The sequence below is a fragment of the Agelaius phoeniceus genome, chromosome 5 (assembly GCF_051311805.1).
Source record: "Agelaius phoeniceus isolate bAgePho1 chromosome 5, bAgePho1.hap1, whole genome shotgun sequence".
Classification (NCBI taxonomy): domain Eukaryota; kingdom Metazoa; phylum Chordata; class Aves; order Passeriformes; family Icteridae; genus Agelaius; species Agelaius phoeniceus.
The window spans coordinates 27,764,546-27,785,112 of NC_135269.1; the positions used below are offsets into that span (position 1 = coordinate 27,764,546).

General features: G+C 35.8%; 1 protein-coding gene and 1 long non-coding RNA gene across 10 annotated transcripts in view; both read left to right on the forward strand.

The window, feature by feature from the left end:
• LOC143694128 (uncharacterized) overlaps positions 1–15,289 on the forward strand; it is a 38,527-nt gene extending 23,238 nt beyond the window's left edge. Inside the window, exon 5 of the long non-coding RNA XR_013182366.1 lies at positions 4,751–15,289. This is a non-coding gene — a long non-coding RNA (uncharacterized LOC143694128). The remainder of the gene's footprint in view (positions 1–4,750) is intronic.
• The window catches only part of ANKS1B (ankyrin repeat and sterile alpha motif domain containing 1B), a 408,217-nt gene that overhangs the window by 295,735 nt on the left and 91,915 nt on the right, over positions 1–20,567 (forward strand). The gene's annotated exons all lie outside the window — the stretch shown is intronic.

Here is a 20,567-nt window from a genome sequence, read left to right on the forward strand (position 1 = left end):
GTGTTTTCCCTGCAATACAGTCTAACAATAGCCTTTCAAAGACTACCACACATCTTTCTAAGCAGAGGCAAAGGATTTAAAAGTAGTAAGACGAGTAACTTCATTTTAACCCTTCCCAGACAGGCTGTCCTTTCTTTGAAGATAGCACCAGCCAGAAATAAAGTATGCTGTTAATCAAAAAAACTCCACAAATTGGAAAGATGCACTTAAAAGTTCTTCAGCATCCTGAGAACAAGGGTTTAGCAAATGGCATAAAGATTGAGAGTGACCAATAGGTGTTAAACAATATTTCCTGCTTTTTGTAGGCAAGGATAATGGCATAGAGGATCAAGTCAGCAGGGAACAACATGTGTGCTTGAATTGGCACAAAGAGATCTAGTTCAATGAGATATATTTAACCTTTTTGTCAGCTGAAAACTGCCAAAGATAAGCTGCCATTATCAGATTCTTTTGAACTGGGGGGAAATTGCATTACACTGGAGAAATGATCTTTCCCTTTAAACAACATGTGATTGAGATATAACTTACAGTTTTACTAATTGATTCTCTGTGAACAAGATAAAAAAGTACATAAAGTTTCTTCGTTCCTCCAGCAGTGTTCTGCTAGTGATACCAGATGCCGCTCATAAACAGGACAAGAAAATTTATCAACCACTTTCTTACTATACAGGGGATAAAGGATCTAAGTGTTCCTTGAAAAGCCATTCTCTCTGAGATGAATGATCAATTCCAGGAAGTTGTCATGAGACCAAAATGTTTAAACTAGACCCTGACCAGCATCTTGATGCCATGTGAGTGTCAGTACAATGTGTTTTTTTTCATATTTAGTCTATTTAAATGGTCTAGACAAATTTCTGAGTATCACTGAGCAGCTGCAGCACATTTTATCCCTGCACACAATCAATTTACTTTTGCATATGATATAGTTTAAAAATGTGTAAAAGATGTTGTTAATTTGTACTCACCAGTAAAAGACTAAGTTCTATCATGGGAACTTAATTTGCAAGGATATATCCTGTATCCCTTTGAAAACATGGTGGATTCTTTTTTATTTTATGTATCCATTTTTCAACAGGTATTGTATGTCTTATGGCATCTTCCAGTTAGAGGAATTTGCTAGCTATAGAGACAGCTGCTCTTTATCAAAAATTTAACTTCCCCTAGAATCCTTTTGATAAGGCAGGCTCTATTAGTCTTATGAATTTATTTATTATTTATATTTCCAAGACTGCCAATTCATAAATGTGAATGTAAATACACATTTCAGGTTAATAAACAGTTAATTTGAAATATTAATAAGAAATCTCTAAACCTAGATTTCTATTTCTTATAATTATGTTTTTTCTCCTACTTTTATGACAACTGTAGAAATACTACTTCTCAGTCATTTTATAGATGACTTAGTATATTAATAAGAGGTATAGGGTAGTATCAATTCTTCCTTCTCCAAGAATTTGGACTAAATTGATGACAGCAGGAGTGTACATATCGTTAGGAAGTCTCTGACATATTCCTGTTCTTGAAGGATCTCTATTCATACTATACAAAATAGTATTAATGAGATATGGCTTCTGGGTCAGCTGCTTAGTTTGGCAGGACAGTATTTCCATACCCATTAAACAGTGATTCAAATCTACTCTGACTAGCAGTGTCTGGACAGGACACCTGAAGAAGGAATGGGTGTAACATATTCATGTACTTTCAGGTTCCATTCACTTTATCTTTTTTGTGTGAGAAGGAAAAGGATTCTGACCAGAATGTTAATAAGATCAAAATAGGTGCACAAGTTGGCAGAGAAGAAAGAGCTGAGTCATTGGAAATACCACAGTGTTCCTTTCAAGGCCTGGCTTTCAAGATGTGCAGGAATGATTAGGAGGGGAGGACTAATAGGGGCGCACAAGGCTGTTAAAGTCCTGAAGTATAAAACATTGTCCTGCCTCTTAACTCTGATTTAAATGCAGGAACAACTTCCATTTCCACAAGATGGTGATGAAACGGGAAGAACTACCTACATAGCATGCAGCTAAAACTCTAGATTGCTTTGCTTGAACTTTTATGACCCCCAACTCCAAAGCAAAGTGAAGCAGCAATATCTGTACCAATTAGCAATCATGATGTATATACACTTAAGGCTCAAATTTAAGTGTTACTTACAAGTGAAAGTTTACTGAAAAATAATTTCTAATCATTATGTAACAATAGCTTATAGCATTTATATGTTTTTTTAAAGAAAGCTAAAAATAATTTAGTCTCAAGTGTGTGCAGTTTTAATTTCATTTTATGTATAAGAAAATCTTATTATCTCTAAAAGTTTGGTATGGCACCAAATTTGTGACCTTATGTTAATTTTCTGCTAGTGTATTTCTTGGACTTTTTTTCTTTCATTCTAATGTATGGTAAGTTCAAGGGCATTAATATTTATTCCTAAATGTGTTACATTGCCAAATGGAAAAATGAGGATCAGAAGCAGTTACAAGAGATGAAATGGTCAAACCAATCAGAAAAGATGGGAGAATTCTCATTTGATTTGCAGATAAAGGATTTAAAATGTGTAGTGGGGGGAAAATGTTATTGGTTTTACTGCTCTGTTTTCTTGCTTCAGTAATACTCTGAAGGTGCTATACCATTAGAAAAACACCTAAGCAGCTGGAGGACTGAAGGACATTGAAGTCTTGTCCTGTCGTTACTTACTAAATATAGAGGTAGCACGGAATTTTTCAAATCCTATACGGCAAGCAGCAATGGGAGACTTGGTATTTTAGAGCACTTTGTACCTCCTGGATTAGAGACTTTCTACAATATTGTTACTTATCTTTCTCGTGCCTGATGGTGGAACTCTCACTGGGTAGAAAACAGGCTGAAGGCAGGTAAAAGCAGGTATTTCTCTTGGCTGCACTCTGATGGCTTTCATGGTCTCAGGGAAATGTTTGATGTATTTCAAATCAGACCCAAAATACTGAACACGCATCATGATTCTGTGGAGACAGCCAGGTAAAAATCTGGTCCAGCTTCTCACACAGCGTGTATGGAAATGTGCACTGAAAAAGGTTATTTTGACTTTGAGTTTTGGTAATTCACCCTGAGAACACTGGCAAGGAACTTGCCCCTGGAAACAGGATTAATTACAGTAAGTGTAACTTGCTAGGACATCAATGAAACAGTTAAATGTGCCTCATCTTAAAGACACGAAACATCAGGATCTTGTATCGTGCCTGTTCGGAGGCACAGGACTTCTGAATGGAGCTGACTCACCATCAAAGGCCCTGTCTTGTGCTGGAATTACCAACTGCCAAGTTTTGAATATGTCTACATATAGGTAAAAATTAGATAAATGAATGGGGTGGGTCATAGGTTGAAGGGATCAAGGAGTTCTCTGAGCAAAGCAGATGTGGAGTAATCTGTTTGTGATAGTTGTGGAGAGGACTGCTTGATGAGGTGATTGAAATAGTAATAACAACCTATCTCAGGGTGAAATAGACCAATGTAGGGCCTAATTTTACATAGAGTGAAAATTATCACTTTTTCAATTAAAATCTTCAATGTATAGACAAGAGCTGCATTTTTATAGAAAATATTCCGTTTGCTGAAAGACTTAAATTTTAAAAAAACCCAAACCCAGACCTCTATAAATTTCCCATAATCCTATCTATACACTTCATTTCTGTGCATGTGCTGGTTTTGGCTGGATTAGAGTTAATCCCAACAGGGGTTAAACCATGATACTGCATAACGGACTCGGTTTTTGTTAAAACTTCACAATTCAATATAATCTTCCAGGAGCAGCCATCAAAAGCACTTTCACAATGACTTCAAAAGCCTCTCTTAAGTCTGGAGAAACTGGCTATCAAAGACTGTCAGCCAAAGCACTAACATAATACCATCAATTCAAGTCATGATCTAAGTAGAAAAATGATGTTTCACTCTAGAGCACTTTAAAATAGTTCCTCCTTCCTCACACTGTACTACCTGATTGGCAGAAAGCTGTGTGAACAGTGCAGTTCTCTATTCTAGTTGTTAATCAAATAATATGAAAATTTTCCAGAATAAGTGTCACCACTGGGATTTTTTGTAATTCAATATGAGCACAATCCAAAGCACATGGCAACAGGAAGGAAAAGCAATGATATCTTCCTGAAACCCATCAGCTCATTATGGAATTAGTCTCCTTGGAGATGACATCTGAACTCCTTTCTACAGAATTTTCTATTGCAAGCAATGAGGCTGATAATAACTATAGCTGTTAAAGAAACCGGTCTCCTTTATGAAATGGAAGTTGGTTTACTTTTAATTAGAAAAAGTGTCCTGAGGAAAAAAGGTCTGTTTATTCTTCGCAGTTCATCCAATTTTTCCATAAATTAGTTGCTGTTAGGGTGTTCTGTGTAGTTTCCTAACTAACTCTTTTCAGGCTAGCAGCTGAATGGTTTTTTCCAAAGGCATAGATTGTTGCTGAAATTTCTGCAAGAAGGCATGGTAGTGTATATTTCATTTGAAAGGCTGCCATGCCCAGGCCTTGAGTAAGTTCTGGAACTACTGAAGTCCTTTTTGGTGGCATTCTGGCCAATACATGCCCTGGAACTCTTTTTGGAATTAGAAAAGAACCCACTGAAAAAATACTGATATAAAAACCACAGTTCTTCACAATCAGAAATAAATAGAAAAAAATCTGATTATGAACTGAACTAAGAGTCAGATAAAAAAAAAGAATTCTTCTGAGTGCTTTAATAACTTTTTTTTTCTTTTTATTTTTTAGGTTATTGTTTTCCTGCTTCAGGACAGTTCTTCCCTTCCCTTAATGTGCCAGAACTGCAGGGCTTAGTCATCTTTTTCCCTTCCTCTCCTACCCCCAGTGACAGAACTTTTCATTTATGCTTTCATTTTTTGAGAAAGCTAAAGCAACATTTGTGTGCTCCTCGTGATTTATCCGTAATCCCCTGAAGTTCAAGGAAAACTTGAGCAGAGAATTTTTCAGAATAAATGGTAATGAAATATGCCTCAGAAGAGCTTCTCAAGTTCTCGATTTAGAATTCTTTATTTTTTCATTTCTGCTGTTGTGGACAAGACCATAAGTAATATTTTAATGTTGATCACTGACTCCTGATCTAGGAACTCCTGAGAACCTGTTAACACAGTGTAGTTACCCAGAAGAATTACTGCTGGGCAATATGGACACCTCCTCACCTGTAGGAATTAAGGATTTGGCATCTTCAGGCCAATTAATCTTTAAATTGAGAAACTTGGGCATGATGGTGGTGCTAAATCTTCATGAAAAGGCAAGGAAAGTAATTATCAGTGAGCCACAGAGCAACTGTCAACTTTTTTGTTGCTGTTGTTTTTGTTTTTCTAATGGCATGTGCATTAGTTCCAGATAAAACAAATAGTAGCTTGGAGATTCTCATTTGTTCAAAAATGTTACCAATCTAAAGCCATTGATCTTTTACTTTATAATGCTGCTGCTCAGTTTAAGCTATTTTGGAGAGGCTTTTATTTGGAATGTCCAATCCAAGTAAGAGCAAGTGTCATTAAAACGTAATAAATTAGAACTCACTGCCCATCCTTTTAAAAGCAATAAATTAATTAAACTAAGTTGATGAGAGTGTGGTCCAAAAGGGACCATTCAGAGTCCATGTCCATGGACATCAGTGGGAGGTTGATCCCTTTAAATCACTGTTTTCCCACAAAATATTTCTCTTTTCCTTTGACTGTTATGCAATTCTAAACAATTCCTATGGTAAAGAGAGAGAATGTGGCGTAAATCCAATATCCAGCTGCCACAAAACCCAAAGAATCAAACTAGAGTGATTTCAATGACTGATAAAATTTCACGTATCACTGTTGTCAGTGCAGAGGTGCTCTGTAGGGATGGTGACCCATACTTCACTCTGTCCCAGTGCTTACCTGGGAACTCTTCAGCGATTCCAGTTCTGCAAAGTGCTGAGCAAGTTCCCAAGTACGTGTGGCTCCCACTGGCTTGCTTTGGGGCGCCATTCGGAGGCACAAATCCAGAGAGAGATACTGGGCCCCTGCTGAAAGGGGAGCTCTAAAGGAAAGATCGTAAGAACAGGGGACTGCTAAATGGAGTGTGGAGAGGAACTGATAATGCTTTCCACTGTAGGAAATTATCTGGTTTTCTCAATAGGTTTTATATTTAGGATGCATCCTGGTGCTTTGACTGCTTCCCTTTTATGGGATGTAGTTCATTCTTAAAGGGCATTGTTTACTAGCAATTTCCAATGTTTCCAATTATACTTCAGTTATTATTGTTAAGTATCAAATAGTAATAGTAATGCTTTACATATAGTAGGTCACAAAATAAAATTGTTGTGGAAGGCTAGTGGATGCATCAGAAATAACTTCTAGCATTCTTAAAATTTGCATTTCACACAACTGGTCTATTTGTGCCACCGGATGCATTAATTATTTTCAGACTGATTTTTTTAGGGTATTTATAGTCAATGGCTACATTTGTTCTTCTGAATGGCTCTACATTTCCACAACTCGAATTTTATTTCACGAAAACCAAAAGATATGTGAAAAATAAACAGAACAATGCTTCAAGTGTGTGTTTGCACAGAGTACTTCTAATCAGATCTCAGTTTAAGGTTTGAGAGCTCTGAATAACAGTTTACCTCAGTACTTAACTCAGTCAGCTGAAGAAAAAGGGAAGTGAAAGAGTACAATCTGAAGGTTACAGATCTTGTCTTGAACAGTAGCTCATTGTTGGCATGTGTATTTGAACTTAGGAGTTACTTCTGCTTTTTGTTGTGACTCAAAAGGAATGAAGTCCAGCAAAGAAGCTGAGCCTTTTGGGGAAAAGATAGAACAGTGCTAATTGGTACATGACAGAGAGAATACATGAACAAAACTGAGGAGTTTGTTCTGCTGAAAGCATGTTATGTTGTTTCCCCATGGATAGAAACTGGAAAAGTCAAGGTATTTTTCTCAAGATTCTCTACTGCCATGAAAGTATTTTGAATTACATATACTGGTAGAATTATCACAGTAAATTTTATACAAAATCTGTACATTACTGAAATGAGAAAAGAAAAGAGTAATTTATCTATTAAGGTAGGGGTATTTGCCTTTCATAATTTATTCTGACATATCCAGGACTTGGCTAAAGGTCACTGGCAAAGACAAATTCCTTAGACTTGTTGGGGTTTTTGTGTTGTATGCAGGGAGTTTTCATACTGTTACAGACCTGGACACAGCCTCTGCCTACATCCAAATACCCTCCTGCTCTTTGGACAGGAGTCCTTGAAGCTTACCTGCCTTACTGCCTCAGGCCTAATAATACATTCTGATGCTGATTGGAAATGTGCTGTAGCCATTCTCAAGAGTGGTTTATAGGGAAAGAATAACATCTTAATTGAGTTACAATAATTTCTGGTAATTATCATGCAATAACAATTTAATGTGGCAAATACCTTGTCATTTAACTAGTGTAGTTGTTATTGCATATTACAGTTTTCTTGAAATTTTGTATAATTTACTCATAGGCGAACCTTTATATGTTCACATAAAAATTATAATACACATAAATATATTATATAATTGGTCATATCTACTTGCAGGTATTACAAGGAGTAGCAATTTGAGAATAACATGATTGCTAATTATTAAATCAGATGTTTCCATGAAATTAAAAAGAAGATTACTTTTTTAACCTGTATTTTTTTTGATTCTGAAAAGCTTTTCAAAGTTACCTTCTGCCTCTCTTGGTAATTGGGCACTCAGATTAAGTGGTAATGTCACTGAAATCTAAAGAAATTATCAGTGTCTGACCCCAAATAATTTACTTATTGAAAGACATTATATAAAGTCCCCTGAATGAATTGGCCTGGTGGCACTCCATGAACTACTTTATATCCTGCTTAAACAAGTTCCAGAGTCTGAAGGAGTCAGTAGGAAGGAACTTGAGTAACTAGAGGCAAAATTCAGCCTGTATGAATTCATCATTCAAATACAGGCATTCTTCTATCAGCTAAGAACACTGAAGCTAGAGTTTATTTTTTAAAGTATAATTAACACCAAAATACCTTCAGCTCTAAGTTACTTTAACATCTATGCTACCCTTTTTCTTTCATAGGATCCCAAGTAATTTAAAGTGGAAGGGAGCATACTGAGCATATACTGAGCATATACATTAGAAGCTAAGATTTTTTGTGTCACTGCACCATTTATATTCAATGGTATACTCCTTTTACCATAAAAAAAAACCCCAGCATTTCACATTAAACTATATTATTTCTCTCCAAAAGACGAAAAAGCCCCTTTTTTAAATCTGGTATACAGTTTCATAAATATATCACATTTTTTCCTAGGCATTTAAAAAAAGCACTGCATTACTCTGCTGTCCACATGCTAGCATAAAGAGATGTAATCTAATTTTAAAGTTAATACTGAGCAGTTTGCATGCTTGGGTAGTAAAACTCTTCTCAGCAATGTCTTCCTCATCTGAAGAGCACTTCTCTCTGGTTAGAAATGTACAGGCCTTTACTGCAGGATATTGTTGCTGCTCACCTTTCTTTGGCTAGTTTTGAGGTGCCTTGGAAGTCTGTGCTCAATGGTGCATTTTGTATCCTTCTGACCCCCATACAGTGGCCACACATACAGTACAGCAAGGGTGGTATTGCAAGGAGTTCTGCTCCAATAACACCTTTTTTTTTCTTTAGTCTTTCCAATTACTTGAACAAAGGCTCAAGGAATGTGTCCTTGTGTTTTTATTTTGCCCAGTATTGTATTAAGTCTCTCAAGGAATTAAGTTTTCAGTCAAGATTTGTCCTAAAAAACCCCAGGATGTTTTCTCTTACAATTTCCTCACAAGTCTAGATTATGACTTTTTTGGTAACACCTTCCAGCACTTTGTCTTTCTGTGTCATCTTCAATTTGGGGGAAATCCCAAGTGTTTTCTTCAGTATGACAGACAGGTGAATATATTCCTTCCCTTCTGTAACAAGCAGCAGTACTGAAGCGACTTACTTGGATTATGCAAAGGTATGGCAGAAATAGAAAAACTTCTCAAAAAAAAAAGCTACAAGAATTGCCAGAATTTGCCCCTTCATATGCTTTTATCAAGCAGCTTCTGCCTGAAGTTGCAGCAGGACTCCTCCCTGTTCTGTCAGCATATCAGCTGTGGGCAGTAATTAGGCACAACAAAGTAACAAATTGCTGGCTCTGCACTTTGTTCCTCATTTGTCTTTCCTCAACTGTCCACTACATGTCAAAAATAACTGTCACTTTTAGACTATTAAACTTCATTATTATTATTATCATCCAGCTAGCTAATTTGTGCCAATCCTCTTCCCTCCCATTATTTTTTCCAGAACACTGAAAACAGTCAATTTGTCAAGGACATAAATTTTCTATTTTGCCCTTGTGCAGCCAGAGTTCACCATGGGCAAATAGAATCTCTGGGCTCACAGGGCAGGGGAAGGAAAACAGGGAAGAGGGAACAGCAGTAGGATGGCAAAGGGGACACGTAAATGAATATGTAGGAAAGCCATGAAAAGTTCTACAGCCTTCTTTGTGCAGGAAACCCTCAATAAATAGTGTGCAGTGTGATTTTATTGAGATGTCTGCTTTCCCTATCAGCAGTTTATATGATCCTTCTGCATGCTTTTTAGGGACTATTGTCTATTCCTTCCTGCCTTCTCCAGATCTAACATACCTATTTGCATTGGAAGTATCTGTTTGTAATCACTTTCTAGAATATCTTCTTCTGTCACTTTGTCACCGTCAATTCCCAGTGGCTCTGCTTTTGGTAGGTGTTGTGGTTTTTGTTTCTTATGCTACTGGATTTATTGGGCAATCTGATAAAGCAGGGGTTTCACTAAGCTTTAGAAATGCTTTACTTAAGCCAAACTGAAAATTTTATTAGAAATTATATAAATATAGGAAGGCTGGTGTCTTGTTTTGAACCACATCTGTAGAAATGGGCTGCAAAAATAATATCAAACATTTTTATGAGAATAGCATTGTCAGTGAAATAAAGGAAGCATAGTGGAGCAAATTAACCTTGGTCTTCAGAGACTAAATAAAAATATTATAAAGCATTCAAGAGATCTGGTTTAAGGGCATAGACTTTTTGGAATATTTGTGTAACTATTCCTACACAAGAAGTAACATAATAGTGTGCAAATGACTGAAATACAAAATAAGAATAAATTTATTCACAAAAGGATAAATGCCACCAAAGGCCATTAGTAAAAGTAAAGGAAAAAAACCAAACTTGAGAGTTCAGTATCAGTAACATAAAGCATCATTGAGGTGCAGTTAAAAAACTGTTGTGAAAATAGCCAAAACTTTTTCATTTGGGAACTTTTAATCTAGTCTGGGGGGAAAAAATAACCCTAGGAAATATACAAAATATACTTGAATTTGCAGAGATTTAATGGGACACTAATAAAGATTTTCTCCAGCTCTAAATCTCCGAATCAATTTTTGGGCAAGACTACCTGAAATATTGATGTTAAATAGAAATTTAAAGTCATTGAGGCAATATCTTGTTGTGGTTAGGGAAGTAAACAAATTACAGTGATATGTCAGAAAAGCACAAGTGCAAACACCAGGAGAAACTAGGAAATCTAGGAGAAACTAGAGATCCAGAGAGACAACCCTAAAATACTTCATTTGGCCAGTGGACTGCACTACAGATGGAAATTAGGTTTGTAAAGATGAGCAAGCCCTTACCTATGAGGACATATAGTTATGCTGATGTTCTTTAAGGGAAAAAAAATCATAAGGTTCCCTGTCACATGATTTTCATACTAAAAATGTAAGTATGTTCAATTCCACTTTGCAATATTTTTCTCTTATATGCCTTAATTTAAAAGTCCAGCTTCCATCTGGGCCTTTCATTTATGAGCCTCAAATGTCTGCTGTTTGGGCTTTTGTGACTATTGCCTTGTTAGGGTTTCTACCATGAAATTTTGGACAGAAAATGACTGTATCTTGGATGCAGAAACATCTTGCCTGCCAGACTTTCTCACTGCTACCAAGCATCTTCTCACATTTACAATTTATACCAAATCTTGAGAGACTGTTCCTAAGGTGATCTTAATGTAACTCTTGCTCATATTTACCATGATTGCTCTTTTTTCCCAGATGCCCATTTTAATCCTTTGTTCTTTAATGAATTTTATCTTGCTTGTTTCAGATGTTAAAAGGGTGTGTTTTAGTGTAGTTTTTGCTGTATTCTATCATGTTTTTAAAAACATCCAGAAAGCCTAGATTTATCAGGGGAGTTCTCATTTGGCAGTTAAATTATTTTTGTCATAAAGTGGGTATTATAAAACTCTTTGAGAGGAAGCATGAAACTGAAATAATGGGACAAAGATCAAAGCAGCAGCTACACAGTGTTTCTTGAGCAGAATCCTTGACTGGCAAAAGGGAGCTGGCTGATGACTTTTTTTTTTTTGTACAACTAATGAAAACTTCTCAAGAGGTTAAGCCTCCTCACAGTTTGGAAGATGTAATAAAAACTCATTTCAGACTAACACAGAGTTTGCAGCAATATGTTATATGTATGAAATTTGCCCTTTATAGCTGGTAATTTGTCACCACCTTAATCTTCTGTCCTGCAACCACACATAGGATCAGTCCTGTTTATTTCAGTGCTTATTCCCAGAAAAACTGTGAAGTCTCATTGCTGCTGATCTTTCTCCAACATTTTATATAGATGCTCTGATGATTTTTAGCAGTACTTTTTTTTTATCAGTACAGAAATTGAATCTCACATCCTTTGATTGTCATGGTGGAATATCTGCCTGTAAGTGTCTGTATTCCTTTACCAAAATACTTCTAGTTAAATATAATAAATAAAATTCTAGTAAATTAGTAGAAATGGTAAAACATTTGTACATTTTCACCAAATTCCTTGATGTCTCACTAGAAATTTTTATAAATTCTGATTTGTAATTAAGATTATATTTCATTCAATTATCTGTAATTTACTCACTTTATATGTACTTTAACATCACTAAAAACTTGTTTTATTTAATTAAAATAGGGGTTTTTAAGAGTTTTAAGTGAAAATCAGAGAATGCAAGGTGCAGAAAATAAATGTGGCAAATAGGCAGGAACAGAAGGAGAAATAACAGGAAAAAATTAATAATGATACAAGAGGAGTGATGTATTAAATGAAAAAAGTATGAGACTTACAGAATTTAGGTAATTTACTGAATAAAGTGAAATAAATTTTCCAAAATAAGAGTCAATCAGCAAGATTTATGTGTTTTCTGGAAACTTTTAACAGTGTTTTTCCTCTTCCAACTGCAAGTAGTTTGGTATCATGTTTATATAATATGGCCTGTGGTTTGTGTACTACTTTGCTATTTACTCACAAGGAAAAGCACCATTCATTAAACAACCAGAAGCATTTTGTTCAGTGTAATGGGCTTTCCTTACACAATATCCATCACAATAAAGAGGACTGCTATTACTAAGATCTGGCAGCTACACAATCCAAATGATAAATATAAAAGCTGTTTAACATTCTAGTAGACTGTAACCTGCAATAATTTCTAAAATTATAAAGCACTTCAACATTTTCATCCTGTAGGGTCAGTTCTGAGCACCCATGAATTTTAAGAAGTTTTTAGAGGCCTATCAGGAAGGCAAATATCACCCAGAAAATGTCTGATACAAATCTCAATTTCTTAGTTTTGTCAGTGTACTGCAAGGGATGTCTGCTCTATAAGGGAGAGAATGCAAGGGGGTCAAATATATATATTAAAAATAAGGAAATTTTCATTCAGAGCTGTGAAATCTCCTTAATCATGCTGCAGTAGGCTGTAGTGGTCAGTTTGGACAGTCTCAACTCCCTTTCCTCTGGTATCTGGAAGGAAAGATCCTGTAAAGATCAAAGTCTGTTGCTTATGAAGTTGGCATTAGCTGTTTTCTAACTACCTTGTCGTTCATGGGTTTGGTGGGATTTCTGTGTCATTAAATCAATGCTTTAGAGCCCTAAGAAAGATGTGACAGGGGCTTGGGATTGAGTCACCATTTCCAGGACCAGCTATGTTCAGCTACTTGCCAGCCAAGTGACATTTTCAGCACAGACAGGCAGAAGTGAACAGCTGCCTGGGCTGTAAGAAAATGATGCTCATGTAACACTGACTTAGATGAGCTGGGGAGTTCCTCCTTGTTTAACACACATGAAATGTCTTACTACACACAAAAAAAATGTCTGTTACTACACAAAATGTCTTACTTGATTAAATAAAATCACTACTACAACACAAAATGTCTTTCTGATCCAGTCTTTTCATCAGGATCAGGAACTTCTTTCTCAGGGAAACATCTTACTCGTTCCTTCTCAGTGGAAGATTTTCTTCCTTTCTTATCTCAAACCTGGCCTTCACTGGAGAACCATAACAGCAGTTACTTAACTGATCTAAAGAATTTTTTCCTCAGCAGTCTTGCATGGAGAAGAAGAACATCAGATGTTTGATGTGAGTGCCTTTGATTTATCCAAACCTGATAAACCACAGTATTTCCATGAAAATGAATAATCCAGTTTCTCTTTTGGGATTATTTCCTTGCTGGAAAGTCATCCCTCTGGTTCATGATGACCACCCCAGCCCTAGCCTGGTCTTCTTACTCTTGGCAAGTCTTTGCTCAGAGCAATGTTACCAGCCCTTGCTGCTGCTCTTACTGCTTAAGACCTAATTCAAAGTATTCCTTGCTGACCACACATTTTTCATTAAGACGGAATCTTATCCTGATGCTGTCATACTTTTCTTTATTTCTTTTTTTACTCAATACAATAGATAGGTAGCTGTAAATATACTGGTATGTCACTGAAATACAGAAGGCTGTTTTATTTGGTTACAGGTTTGGAGATTTTTTGCATGTTTGGAAATAGGCCTAACTAAAGAAATGTGTGAAATCTGCCACTAGACAGTCGTGTTATATAGTTACCAAAGAATACAGGGAAAGGTGGAAAAGAAACTTAGTTTTTCTCCTGGAATATGAAAAATACAGAGTAGGAAATCAGATTTTTCAAGTTTGAAAGATTGGTATGCTTCCATTCATCTAAAAGAGGTAAGGGAAGATACTTTATTTTACTTTTTTAAAACTTCAGCAGAAGTTTCCCATAAGAGAACTCTAATTCTGGAATTGAGCTATTATAGTTAGGTTTGAACATATTGGTGTCAGAAGTTACTCTGAGTTTTCCCACAATAATATACATTATATTTCATTCCAATGACCACTGTTTCACCTGCTGCTAACACAAGGAAGAGAGAATTTAGAGATGTTGATTTATGCAACTGCTGATTATGCAACACTGGATAACAAAAAATAATTACAGATAGTGCAACAACTTGTGTTTTTATAGAATGCTATATAAAAATAGTAAAGCTGAATTAATTTCTACAATATCCCAAAAGAGCAGTAGCTTCTAAAGAAGAGCAAAGAGAAAAATAAGTAGTTTTGTAGGAACAAGTTATTTTCACCTTAATTGTCTACCAAAACCAGACTGAGCATCTTTACAGAACCATTAGCATATTTTCCACTCTATTTTATCCAGAAGACTCTGTTCCTCTCTAGGCTCAGACTGAAGTGTTTTGCTTTTGAATAATTTCAAGTTCTAGTAGGTTGCTCCAGTAGCATGGCCCCCTTGTCACTATAATCACTATACTAGATTCCAGATTGGTAAGGAATAATTATATTCTGCTCTGTAATTCCGGTATTCTTCATTTGCTGAGATCTCTAGTACTGTGCATGTAGAAAAAATGCAAGGTACCTTTGAGAAAGAATGATAAAAAAATAGTTCCAAATTTGAAAGTATTACAAATGTCATTAGAATTTTCTATTTGAGCCCCCCAATATGTTTATTTAAGATTACCTTTAGTTAGGTCATTTTAGCTGAAGAAAATATATTATTAAAATTGATTTTGTCCTCTAAAATATGTAATTTATTTGATAGAATGTGGTGGTTTGGTGAGTAAATACCTGTTGATATATCCATTATTTAAATGTTACAAAATATAGGTTTATCTATCAACAACAAAACTGCCTGTATCAATAGTAAACTGCTTGATTTCTTGCACCAGAATGGAAAACAACTTGAAAATGCTGATTATCTTAGAGCTACCTTTTTTGACACCCTGAAAGCTCTCATTTCATTATCACCACCTGCCATTGCTTTATAGATTGTAACGAGTGAATCTTCCCATATTTTAATGAAAAATAACTATCAAAGTTATGCACTACCAAAGGAAAAAGAAATAATCAGGGTCTCTTTCTGGCCTGCCCAGATTCTGCTGACTACAAAAAAAAAAAGAAAAAAAAAGCAGTATCCATTCAGGAACATGCTCCATCTTGCTGGTATTTTGCCTGAAACAACGTGAAAGAAATAGAATGGATGAGAGAAACTTATACAAAAAGCAACTCAAACCCCTTTGACTGCTCTAGGTGAGGCTGTATTGAACCCCAAAGCTGTGGGTAGAATTCAGGCTTTTGAACCAAAAATATTTCAGGTTAAATTTTCCAGAAGCATGGATTACCAAAGAGAGTTTCATTTTTCTGTGCTTGTTCTTGGAGTTTGTAATTTGTTATGTAATGGTGTCATCAATACAGATATTGTATTAAAACATTATATATATAAAATACTGACATTAAAAACTGTCATAAAACAGGTAAATCAAACTAATCATACAGGTGAATCAAACTGAGTCCTACAGCCAGCTAAACTCTGATACTTTATCAACTGCCAGAATTTTGATAACAAAAATCTAAAATGGCCTGGTTGGGCTGCCTTGCTTATGTCTCCCTTGAGGCAGTCAATTGAATTTGCTAAACAATCCACCCTCCACTCTACCTATCTTCCCTATCACAAATAAATGGATACAGAATTATGACACATCTTCATTTATTGACAGACTTTTGTCATTGAGACCCTTTCTGCTTTCCTACTGATGTATGTACCATGCATACATACAATGTTATGCTGGAAAAATATGCATAAAAGCTATCACATTCAGCTTAATTTAAAAATAATTAACAGCCCTTCTGGCCTTTGCAGAATACCATGCTAAATTCAAGAAATAATTTGAATAGGTAATTATGAATGCTATTTTAAAATAATGAGTTGAAGCATCTACAAGATTTTACCTTGACAAAAGTGTGATTGCTAAAATTGCCACTGACTAATACATAGTTGGGAAGAACAAACTTTTTTTCTTTTAAAAAGGAAAAAGTGTTCTCTCATTGTCCACAAAAGCTCATTAGAAATAAGAAAGAAATTTGGAGGCTCTCCAAATGCAGGATTATGAAAGGGAAGAGAGAAAAAAGTAATTTCTTGGAAATATTTATTAATGGATGAAAATGTGCAACATCCAATGTCATTTGGAAGGCACTGGACTTTGCACCATGCTAGCAGTGATTGTCTCCCCACAATGCAAATTACAATGCTAGGGACCGAGTAGCCACTGTCATGTACAATTCTATGTTATAACACTTTAGATTTGATTTCTACAGCAGCCTTGAAAACCTTGCTGCTGACAAAACGAAATGTATTCTTTCACAGTCTGGCTTTTCAGTCTGCTTTTTATTCACTTATGCCCATAAATCACCACTCTCTGTTTATAAGGTTACACCAACATCCTTAATCTAACAGTGTTTCAACCAAACCATTTATGAAAATTAATGGTTTTCATACATAGTATGAAGATGTCTGAATTACCCAGAGGGTGGTTAAAGTACAGTGTTACTGTATAAAGTACAAAGGTATTAATCAGTTTCGTGGTTTTGTTGCCTTTTATAAAAGCCAGAGGCGATTGCAGCTGCAGAGTTGCTCAGTCTTGAGATGACCTCTAGGGGTCACCTGGTGCTTTCTCTTATAAGGCACAGGGTCTATTTAATTATTTCTAAACAACCCCAAAGAAAATAAGACTTCTTGAACCGTTTTTCACTTTCAGCTAGTGATGGCACACTCTGGTTTGCATATGAACTCTTATTTGTTCAAATCTTCTACAGTCTTTCCTAACGTGTAACCTAAATTTTCCCCTCTGCATGTTAAATGAGTTCTGAGTTCCTCAGTCTTCTTTGATTAATCAAAAAATCTGGCCTACTTTATGACATGCCTTTAATTATTCGCAGACAGTTCTTGTTATGTCATTTTCCTCCGGATGGAAATTGCTTAGCTGTATATTTCCACATGGATCTTGTTTTCCAAACACCTCTGTTCAGCTCCAGCCTGCACAGCTGGCTTGGCCAGAGCACATCCTCTGAAATACTGCATCCCTCGACAATTCCCCGGTCTTTACTCACTGTCGAGTGATTGCCACCTTGCTCAGTGTTTGCCTTGTGCCTCTCCAGAGTGAATGAAAAATAACCTCTGAGCCTAAAGGGAACCCTACAAACAAGCAGGAGGAAGAGGCCAATTTAGGGGGGAAATTAAAGAGTGATGTTAAGAGAGGCAGCAGCCATGAGAATCCTGAAATTCCCTCCTGGGTCAGTCAGGTGTGACCGCAGAAGAGCAGGAGCTGCTGTTGTTCTGCTGAGCCCAGGAGGAGTGTGTGTTACTGTCCTTCCTGCACACAGGTGTTCCTGGGATGGGAGACTGCTTCCTTAGATCCTGCCCCTCCCTAGCCATAAATTGACTTACAGTCTGACATTCCAGTATCTTCATGCAGAAAAAGAACACATTTCTCTCTTTTGTAGCCATGTGAAATATTAATATAGGATAAATTTATATTTGATGCTGGGGAGAGAACTAAAGGTCACTGTACCTTTGCTTTGCATTTTTTATGTAGCAATGCCTTCTGGCCATAAAAGATAGGAATTTTCTGAATCATTAATGTGGGTTTGTCTTTGACTAATGCCTAAAATTTTAAATTTTTTTTCTTAAAATAATAAATATTAAGATTTTTCATTCAGTGAATACTCTATAACTTTGAAATGTCTTTTAATTGATTCATGACAAGAAACTGAAATCCAAAAATATTTAATGGAGAAAGTATTCTGAAAACGTTTTCAGAACATAGTCTGCATGTATAGTATGTCCGTAATTATGGTCATAGACAGACATTTGTTTTGAATTCTCAGGCAAAAACAAAATAGTAGCATTGTAGTTTAAACTATTCCACTTATTTTCATGTGGGATCAGTATTCATAGACACATTTTATAATAGTTTGTAGTCTACTCATTCCTCTGATTCACCATGGTATTTGTTCAGAAGGGCTCTTGTACTGTAGTAAAAGACTTTAAGGGATTCTTTTTCTTCTTCTGGGAAAACACAGAAATCTTACTTATAGATCCTGTGAGAAATTCATTGATTTGGAAAGATAGTCAATAATTTTCTTTTTTTGGAGAGAAGTTAGTAATATGGAATATTTAATTTTGTTTTACTTATTCAAAACACAGCATTTGTAAACCCCCTAGTAAGGATACTGTATATCTTTTGATTCTCTTCCAACTTCTGATCACTCTACTTTATAATCCACCTCTCAATCTGCTTGTAATATCTTGAGAAATTTTATGCTGAATAGTCGTATAAATAGACTGTGTCTAATATTTGAATAGTTCAAATATAATACGACCACCATTACAACACAGTGATTATTTGCAGCATGGCCTTTGACACCAATAGCAATATTCAGAATTTAGATTTTTTTAAAACATCTAAATGCATCTTACAGTGACAGTAAATATATATATTTGAAGCCATGTATTTAGTGTTGGTATACAATCTGCATGCATATGCCTGTGTTTCTAAAGTCAAGTTTTCTTTCTGTTAGAATCTGATCATCTCATGGTATTTTTGTACTAACTATACCATCCAGCTCAAAATTAATTTCCTCAAGTAGCCTTCTCTGTCTAACTCTCTGGGAAGCATTTATTCCTTCCTCTCTGACTTCCAAGCTTTAAAAGTTATACATTTTCAGGAAAAATAAGAGAACAAAGTTACTTCTATGATTTTATGCTTTCCTTTTCTACATAAAAACCACCAAATGGCTGAGCTGGGTGTCTCCCTACTTCACTTCAATATCCCATTATTGTTTCCCTTGTCCCAGTAAATACATGCACATTAACATTCACATACATCCCCTCCATGGGTCCATGGTTAATTATCTCATTACTAGGAAACAAATATTCTGTTCTATCATTCTGAGGTATTATTCCACTTTATACATTTCTTAATCAAGATTAAGAGCAGATTTTCACTCTTTTTCATTGCTTTGCTTTCTGATCACACATTGGATTATATCTTCACTCAAGTCTTTATTTTCTTTTCTAATTAGTCAAAGGTAGAATAACCATTGTGGTGACAAGAATAAAATGGATCCATGTACTTTTCCTAGATTTCTTTGTTTCTTTCCATTAACCTACTTGAAACCAGATTATACATTACATTCATATCAATATTCCTAATGGAAAATATTCTCCAGTTTTCTAGAAATTATTTCTATTTTTTTTTTTTTGCTTCAATTCAGGTTGCAATGTGGTTCTTTTAGGGAAATTTTGCTCTCAGAGAAACTGACTTTACAAATATTCCATGTTTATAAGCACCACCAGCATTGGTAATTAACCAGGATCAGTTCTTGACACTTCATTCAAAGGCAGGTAAAGGGGATTTGTAGTTACTCCATGCCTTTGGCACCCAGATATTTGTTAGTTCTCAGCAAGCAAGAACCAGATGTTGTTTGAGTCTGTATGGACAAGACCTCTGTGTATATTCAGTTGATCCTCAGATATTAATTTATTCTAGTAACACTTTATTTCTTTATAGACCTAGGAGATTGTCTGGGGAGGAGAAGGCATAATTTATGTTTCCCAGTGAGAATGTCTCCTCAAACCCCAGCACACCATAGGACCAGGTCCTGCAGATACTCCAGTGATTCCAGAACATACCTGCAGTTATCTCTTTGGTTCCTACAATAACTGCATGCCCACACAACTTTATTTAGAACTTGCTCTTTCCAAAGGGACTGTATAGTCCAAATTTATCCGTTTCTTTTAAATGCTCTCTAACACTGGACAATATTAAGAATAAAAATCAAAATAAACTATGGATTATTTGAAACTGGGGCACTTCAGTTCCTTATTCTGAGATTGGAATTAAAAGAAATGTATAAAGACAACTCTGGATGTAGTATGATACCTAAATTTCTTTCTAGTCCCTGACTTTTTTTTTTTTTCTAGAATATTTAAGCTTTCAGAAGTGTTTGTCCTATGCAGGAAGATCCCATCATCTGAGTGCTGACCTAGAGCTGAAAATAAAGCTAGCAGGACTGGCTTAAATTCCCTATAAGATTTCCCTGCTTAAAACATCATTCTGTTACCTTTCTGTGTTCAAAAAATGACAACTTCCTTTTTCCTCCTTCCTTTGAACTTAAGTCCCTGCTCCTTACTGAGCCAACACAGCTGTTCCATCTATTTTCAGTTATTGCATTCCCTTTGTCCTGATTTGCTGCAGCCCTGGTGCAAGTGTTACAGCCTCTGTCGAGTTATATAGCATGGGCATTACCTAAGCAGATTTTACCAAGTGCAGAGAATTCCTGTGATTCTTGTTTGCAACTCTCCATGTGTCCCTTCTCACCTGGATGCTCCCAGCTACAGG